This window comes from Pinus tabuliformis, chromosome 3_1 (assembly GCF_031772625.1).
Source record: "Pinus tabuliformis cultivar Carrire ecotype Pingquan chromosome 3_1, CPIR1, whole genome shotgun sequence".
Lineage (NCBI taxonomy): Eukaryota > Viridiplantae > Streptophyta > Pinopsida > Pinales > Pinaceae > Pinus > Pinus tabuliformis.
Genome location: NC_142301.1, coordinates 837,636,101 through 837,644,110, shown reverse-complemented (window position 1 = coordinate 837,644,110; position 8,010 = coordinate 837,636,101).

The following is an 8,010-nucleotide window of genomic DNA, read 5'->3' as shown; positions in this document are numbered from 1 at the left end:
CAAACTTCTGAATTAAGCAAAAGTTCCAAGACACATTTGTACACCATACATCACTAGCCACAGTAGTGGGAGATTGGAGCCACTCCTCGCTCCTCAAAGAACAAACTATAGACTGTCGAGGCTATGTGGGAGGAGCCAAGGTGAAAAGTATTTTGCTTATACAATGAGGGGGTATATATAGCCAAGGGGAATAATTGACCCTTGTGACTCTTTGACTTCCCTCATGATTGTTTGAATTCTTATGACTTTTCAACTGACGTGACTCTTCAACTTCATATGTGCATCTCTTGGACTTTCAAATTACATTACATTTGATTACAACAAGTATGGCCAATAGTAGTGATGTGGCCAAGATAACTCATGACATTGTTGACATGTATTGGTTGACTGTGGTGTTAGTGTTGAGTTGTTGTGCTGCTAAGTGATGGGTGTGTTCTCAGTGTAACATGTCTTCACCTACGCATAGCAAAGTGTGCAAGGTCTTTGATGGTCTTGTTCTTGGTCTTGCTTGATGGTGTTCATGTGTGTGATCCTTTCGCTTGTTGCTTGATGTGCTTCGTGTGTTCATTCAAATGTGAGCAAGTCTTCTGGCATGCATTGTTTTTCATTTTAATGTAGGTGACTAGGAGAGGGACAAGGCACTGAAACTGCGCAAAGCACAGCTCAGGCCAAGATGCGAGGCTCTAGAGCACTGTTAGGAAAAACTGCGTAGAGGTCACTAGGAGGCATATTTGCGCAATCCAGGACAACAGTAACAACTGCAAGGTAAAACCCAACTGGGAGGCAGAATTGCGCAATTCCTAGGAGGAAGACAAGGGAGGGTGTCAGGAGGAACTGCTAGGAAATTCTGCGCATTTTACAAGATGAGGACTGGGCAAGTCATCCGGGGTCCAGCAAGGAATCTGCGCAGTTTCTCTAAGGAAGACAAAGTGAGCAATAGGAGGCACTGGCATACATTTCTGCGTAGTTTTCAAGAGCAAGGCTAGATTGGAATGTAGAGAGTTGTTTCACATAACTACACATTTTTGAGAGGCAATGTCAGACAGGCAGTTTCGGGGCAAGGAATCTGCGCAGTTTCTCTAAGGAAGACAGAGTGAGCAATAGGAGGCACTGGCATACATTTCTGCGTAGTTTTCAAGAGCAAGGCTAGATTGGAATGTAGAGAGTTGTTTCACATAACTACACATTTTTGAGAGGCAATGTCAGACAGGCAGTTTCCAGGAAGAGTGCAGAGTGGAGCACCAGGGAGATTTCTAGTCAAAACTACGCAATTTTTAGAGGGAGAACAGGACAAGCCAGCAGGGGTCTTGCCAGTCAGATCTACACAATTCTCAGAGGGACAACAAGGCAAGTCCTCAAGGGGGCATGTCGGTCGAATCTGCGCAGTTCCTTAGAATAGTGTAGTGACAGGTAGGAGAGGCTTGACTCACATGATTGTGCAGTTTCTATAGGTACTGTAGGGCAGGAAACTAGGAAATTTCTGCGTAGTTTTGGGTAGAAATGCAGCCCCGAGTCATAGTGTAGTTTAGGTCTTTCAGTAGACCAGAGGGAGGCTTAATGAGTGATGCTCTAGGAAGCACAGAGTGGATCGTTCTTGGGGACAACTTCTGTGCAGTTCTGGGGGACAGTCGCCTGGCTCATTTTTAGTATTGCGCAGTGCAGGCTACCCCGGAGGATAGCCTCAAGCTCTACACAGTTCTGGGCTACAAGCAGGGTCACCAAGAGATGGGACTGGGCAGTGCAGATCAGTCGGGGTCTGGTTGAAGGAGGGTTGTTTGATCGACATATTTTAAGGAAAAATGGCTAAGGGTGAGAGCAAGTGAGCTTGTGCATACATGACATTCTGATCACACACTTAGCATGACTCGACGACAAGACACCTCAAACCAACAATACAACAGGTGCTCAGTGAGACCAACATCAAGGTTACGAGTGACAAGTGCGACACATGAGATAGATCTTTGAACGACTATGACAACACTTGCTTGACAATGCGTGAAACTTTGTGTGTGAGTACAACCGATGTTTACAAAGTGAAAACAACTCATGCACACAAAGAAAAAACTTCAAAATTTCCAGAATGAACTCGCAAGCATGACATAGAAAACAACATGCCAAAAGATGATTGATGGTCCACCAAGAAAAAAAGGGTGTAAAGACTCAACAAGTGCACATGGACTAAGCCCGACTGTTTACAACCATTGGGGGGAAACCAAGGAAGACTCCAAAATTTGGATGTAGGCCAAAATTTTTGGAGGGTGTTGTAGCCGCTACAACACTTGGCAAAACACTCGTTGAATACCAGCTTCTCTATTTTGGTTCATTTTCAGCATAGGGCCTTGGTAATCTAGGGAGTATTGATTCATTATGAAGGTTATTTTGGCTCCCCCACTTACCCCATGGACAAAGATGGTTCACCTTGTACCAACTCAGTCAAACACAGCAAAATTTTCAACTAGATCAAAGTGTTTCAAAATCGGGAAGTGTAGTTTGGTTCACGAGCTTAAGGTTTTCAGAGTATAAGTTTTCATCTCTGGTGTTGCTCCACTACCAACAAGCCTGGAGAGTACCTTGGTGGAGTCACAGAGGAACAAAAGCATTGTTCCACTTCCAGCGAACCTGGTCAGTACCCTATGGAGTTGCCTACTTCACCTCTCTGCACAGGAACACTTTCTCTTCTTTCACCTTTATATTTTTTTTGAAAGAGGAATGTGCATAGGAACTTATTTATTTTGGGCGGAAGAGGGATCCTAACTTATTCAAAGCCAAAGAGGTTGTTCCTTCATAGAAGTATGTAAGACCTCTAATTTAGGTTCACTCGTTTAGATTTTCCCCCTTCTCCATTTCAACTAGTTGGATAAGCTTGAACACACAGAGAAAAAGACTAAGTACAAGCACAGGGTTTACCAGTTTAGACACAGCTTTATGGTTCGACCTGGGCTTCCCTTACAGATGGATCGTATTTTCCATCCAGGCTTCATCAGCCAAAAGTTGCAACTAAGCACAGAGAAGATGGACACGGGACTGACCAAGTGTTGCAGTGTCACAAGACTCCTCGACTTTAGCCACATACTTATTCAAAATCCAGAACACAGTATAGGACAACACTTATTTACAAAACAAAAAATGACAAGACATTAAAGCAAAGAAAAGCGAACTGAAAACGACAAAGTAAAACAACAGAACAAATAATGAAAAGGGTATGTACATAGGGTGGGGTGCAGCCCCAGATCATTGAAAATAACATTTAAATCTTGGCCATTTATAGGAAGTTTGTGAATCCTCCTGTCAAGTGATTGTAGATGATACATGTGTTGGGAAATTTTTTCGTATACCATGAAAGGACCAATCCACAGGGACTGGAACTTCGTATGTTTTCCTCTGTCTTCGTGGGGTTTATCCCACTTCAAGACTAAGCCACCCACAACAAAGTTGGCGTTCCCTGCAAACTTTTGATCAAACCATATCTTGATACAGTTCTGGTGGAGTGAAATTTTTTCTTTTTCTTTCATTTGTTCTTCCTATAACTTGTGTAATGTGTCCATCCTACGTTGAACCAATAGACACGGCTTGCCTCAACATTCTTGGGACAACTGGAGAGAAGGAAAGTATATATTTGGCAGAAGGATGGCTTCCTTTTCGTATACAAAGAAGTATGGAGATGTGTTCAAAGAGGGCTTGGGTGTAACTTGGTCAGCCCAAATTGCATTCACTAGAGCGGAATGTCAGTTTCATAGATCATAGTAAATGGTCTTTTTTAAGATGCCAATGAGATTCTTATTTGTATATTTGGTAAGACCATTTCCATGTGAGTAGTAGTTAGCTGAATGTTTAAGCACAATACCATATTGCAATGTAAAATCATAAAGTTTCAATGAAGAGAAGTAAGTTTCATTATAAAAAAAAAGTGACCTCAAAATGATGTTCTATTGAAGGAAGTTGATGACTTCCTGGTTGTTCACTTGTTTGAGTGAAACTGCTTCTGACCACTACGTGAATTAATCTATAGCGGTTAGGATGTAGCAGTGCTTCTTTGATGAATGTGGTAAGATTTCCCCAATGATGAATAAGCCCCACTGTTGGAATGGTTCATCCACTGCAATAGGTTGTAGCGGGGTTGCTGACTTTCGAGTTCTGTCGGTGCATCAATGACAGACTGGGCACTTGCAGGCATAATCATGTGCATATTTAAACAAGGTGGGCCAATAGAAACTGGCTCTCATGATTTTATGCGTAGTTGTGTTACCGACGAAGTGACCCCGGGCTGGTCCATCATGTAGATCACGTAGCCCTCTCTCTAAATCTTGTACCTCTAGGCACTTGAGAAAAATTCCATTGTTGTGCTTTTTGTAAAGCACTCTATGCACCAATTGGTAAGGTAAGGCTTTGAGTCGAAGTGCCCTCTTCTACCACATGGAAAAGTGAGAGGGAATGGTGCCATGCTCAAGGTACTGGCACACTTCTTCGTACCAAGAGTTTTCATGTGAAGTGGGTGGTGCTCGCTCTACATTGTACATGTCGATTTCTTGCTCCCAACCGACAAGCTCTTCTTCTTCCTCTTGCATGTGTACCACTTCTACTGCAAGTCTGCAAAGACCGTGACCCTTGACATTGTGAATTGGCTTAATTTCAAGATTATACTATTGTATTCTTGTCATTTAGTTTGCACGTCTTTCACCCAACTCTTGTTTAACAAGCAATGACCTGATTGTTGAGTGTGGCACAAAGACTATGCAATGATTTTTCAGTAGGTAGGGTCTGAAATGTTTCACAACCTTGTATATAGCATATGCATGTTTATCCATGATCAAATAGTTGAGCTCGGGTACCTACATGCTCGTGCTCATGAAGGAAATGGGACATTCATTTTTCAGCTCATCCATCTATGTGAGCACTCGAGCGAGTGAATTGTCTGAAGCGAAAGTATAAAGCAAGAAATATTTGTTGAAATATGAGTTGTACAATGTAGGTGCTTCCGCTATTTCATGTTTGACATGGGAAAATGCGTCCTTTTCCTTCTTCCTCCAGTTTTAGATCGCGTCCTTCTTCCCCCAGTTGTAGAAGGTAATGTACACAGTGCGTTGAAAGGTTGTGCTTGCGTTTACCAACCCAAATGGCATTCTTCAATAAGCAAACGTATGCCACTTGGTAAAGAATGTAGTTTTAAGTCTGTAAGGTTCTGCTACCAGAAACTAGTTATATCTGGAAAAACCATCAAGCACTGAATTTTTTTTATTCCAAATACTGTCTGCAAGATGTTCTCCATAGATGGCATAGGTTAGTTGTGTTTGTCTGATGCCTAATTTAGATTTTGGAAATATACTGACAAGAAGATCTCCCTGGACTTCTTCCTTACAAGAACTAAGTTTGAAATCCAAGTAGAATGACGAACCTTGTAAATGATCCGAGCATGCAACAACTTAGTGGGATTCAAGTGACAGATGAACTTTTTTGAGCTTCTGCTGAAATGGTTTGACCAGTTCTCTGATTGGAATGATGTGTTGGATTATTCACATGTCATATGTTTTAAAGTCATTGTATGTACACACAAATACATCATGGTACTGCCTAAATAGGCGGAAAAAGGCTTACCACTCTTCCGGTGTAGAACACGTATCGAGATTCATGAAGTTCAGATCTCTATCTGTTCCCACGTTAATCTATTCGTGCATCAATGTGGAACTATGGGTTTTAGTGTTCCTGGGCCCTTTGAAGTGGTTTTGCAAGTCATATATCTTCTCAAGTGAAACCAAATCCTTGGGGGTGAGGTTTCCTTTGTTGTCTTCAACTGTGTCTTGCATAGACTACTCATGCATGTCCTCATCTATTGCTACGTACTTGAAGACATCAGTGCTGGCCATGAAATGCAGTAACTATTCATCATCGTCAAAAACATGCAAATTAGTGATGTTGTCAAGGATAGATGGCTTATACAAAATTTCAATAATAAATCTATCCATAAGCAGTGTCATCCTAACAACTACATTTTCCAGAGGATCTACAACTGCATTGCTCATTCTTGGTACATATATGATATTAAAATCTTGGAAATTAGAGATAAGCTTCCTTACCTCTTGTTGGTAACTCTTAAGACGAGGTGAAACAAAGTGTATGGTGTTACGTACCTGCGGTAACACAATCTCTGAATCACCTACCACTTTCAACATAGATAGGTTGAGGCTGAGGGCTTTTTGTAAAACTAAGATGAGTGCTTCTTATTCGGAAGTATTGTCTGTGCACTCAAACTCCAAGCGGCTCGAGACTAAGTTTTTTTATTTCCCTTGGGTCAAGCAAAACACACCCGGCTCTAGAGCCATCCTGTGTTCTAGATCCATCAAAATACAAGGTCCACAAGTCATATGTACAAGGACCACTTTCCACGCTCGTACTGCTAACACTACTGCTAATACTATTACAATGTATTGTACAAGTTTCATTTCCACCAGTTCGGCAAGGAACGAAACCCAACTATGTATCTGATGGGGTGGTGCTCGGCTATGCAAGATAACAACCTAGTTGCTTTTCCATAAATCAATTGCCAAACAGAAGTTCTGCGAAGGCCAACGGTTCATTCTAATCATTCAAGGGAGTAACGTTGTGTTTCATATATCTCTCCGACAACGCTCAAATCTGGTTGTTTCTGCCCTGGTATGGAAGCCATAAGTGTGACCAATCTGTAGAAAAATATCCTTACAAATTACTAGATCAGTCTCTGCTAAGCAATAATCCTTATGCTTTTAAGATGTGCGTGACCACAAAGTTAATGCACTCGTGAATTCATCCATGAGACTATAATCGGATGATCGCATCTCGGAGTTCACCAATGGCTAGTACACATGTTCAGTCAAGTTAGATGAACTGCGTAGTTGTACTGCTCCATTACACATTTATTTTCTTAGCAATGGAGAGTGGCATGACATTGAATGATGCACAAGAGTAAACTAAACAGTTGTGGACATTGAATTTGAATATTCCGAATGATAACAAAAAAGTTGGGCGGAGCAAATTCGCTTCTTCCATGCGAAGCACGTTGAGTATAGATGCAAGTGATTCGAAAGACATGCTTGGTCCCTTGATGGAAGAGGCAACATTCTTTGTGGAGGTTTGCCCCAGTGCGCGTAAAAGAATATTCTGCTGACCTGTGAGTTTGGTAAGCTCATACAGAGAAATGTTTGCACGAGTCTTCTTCGTATCTTCATCAATATTGTAATCCAAAGTGGGAATACTCACTAATTTGTCTAGGGAAAGACTTGCATTTGTAATTTCCATTGGAGTGTTTTGGATTTTTCTTCTCATGTTTCTTTCGTTGTAGTTGTCTTCCCGGACTTGCTTTGTGTTTTCTATGTTGAGGATGTCAGTGGATCAACTGTTCTGAGCATTTGTTTGAATTTTTCTTTCGGTATCTCAATCACAGTAGGAGCCCCTTGGCTTCTCAAGTTGTATCGATTGTTCTATTTTGGGGGCTCCTTCTCGGTGGTTGTTTTCTTCTAGGCAGCATTAAGACATTGATACATGTTAACTACGTGCCCAAAACTTGGAGATTCATTAGATGCAACATCCTCTTCATCATCTTCATCTTTCAGCTGAACCTGCTCATTGGCTTTAAAATGATCATTCATCCTTGAAGCCATAGTGCCCATAATTCAGTTCCATTCTGGACAGGACTTCTCTGAATGTCATTCTTCGTGGATTGCGCAGAAGTTATCCTTCACAAACTGGTCCACTTGGAACACAACATTGGAGCTCTGCACAGATTTAGTCGGGTGACCATTGCTGCTACCTGATGTCACATTCTTCCTCTTTTCCAATCTAGGAGGTTCGCTACTCACTGTTGTCTCGGTTTTCCATTGCTTGAGTTCTGCTACTTCAGTTGTCAAGGACCTGAGGAGACGAGTAATGGTCTCAATTTCAGTTGTTTCTTTTTCCTTTACCTTATTCACGGTAATTTGAGACCTCTTACATGTGTCTATGGAGTCCTTAGTTGGTCCATCATCTATAATGACTCTAATC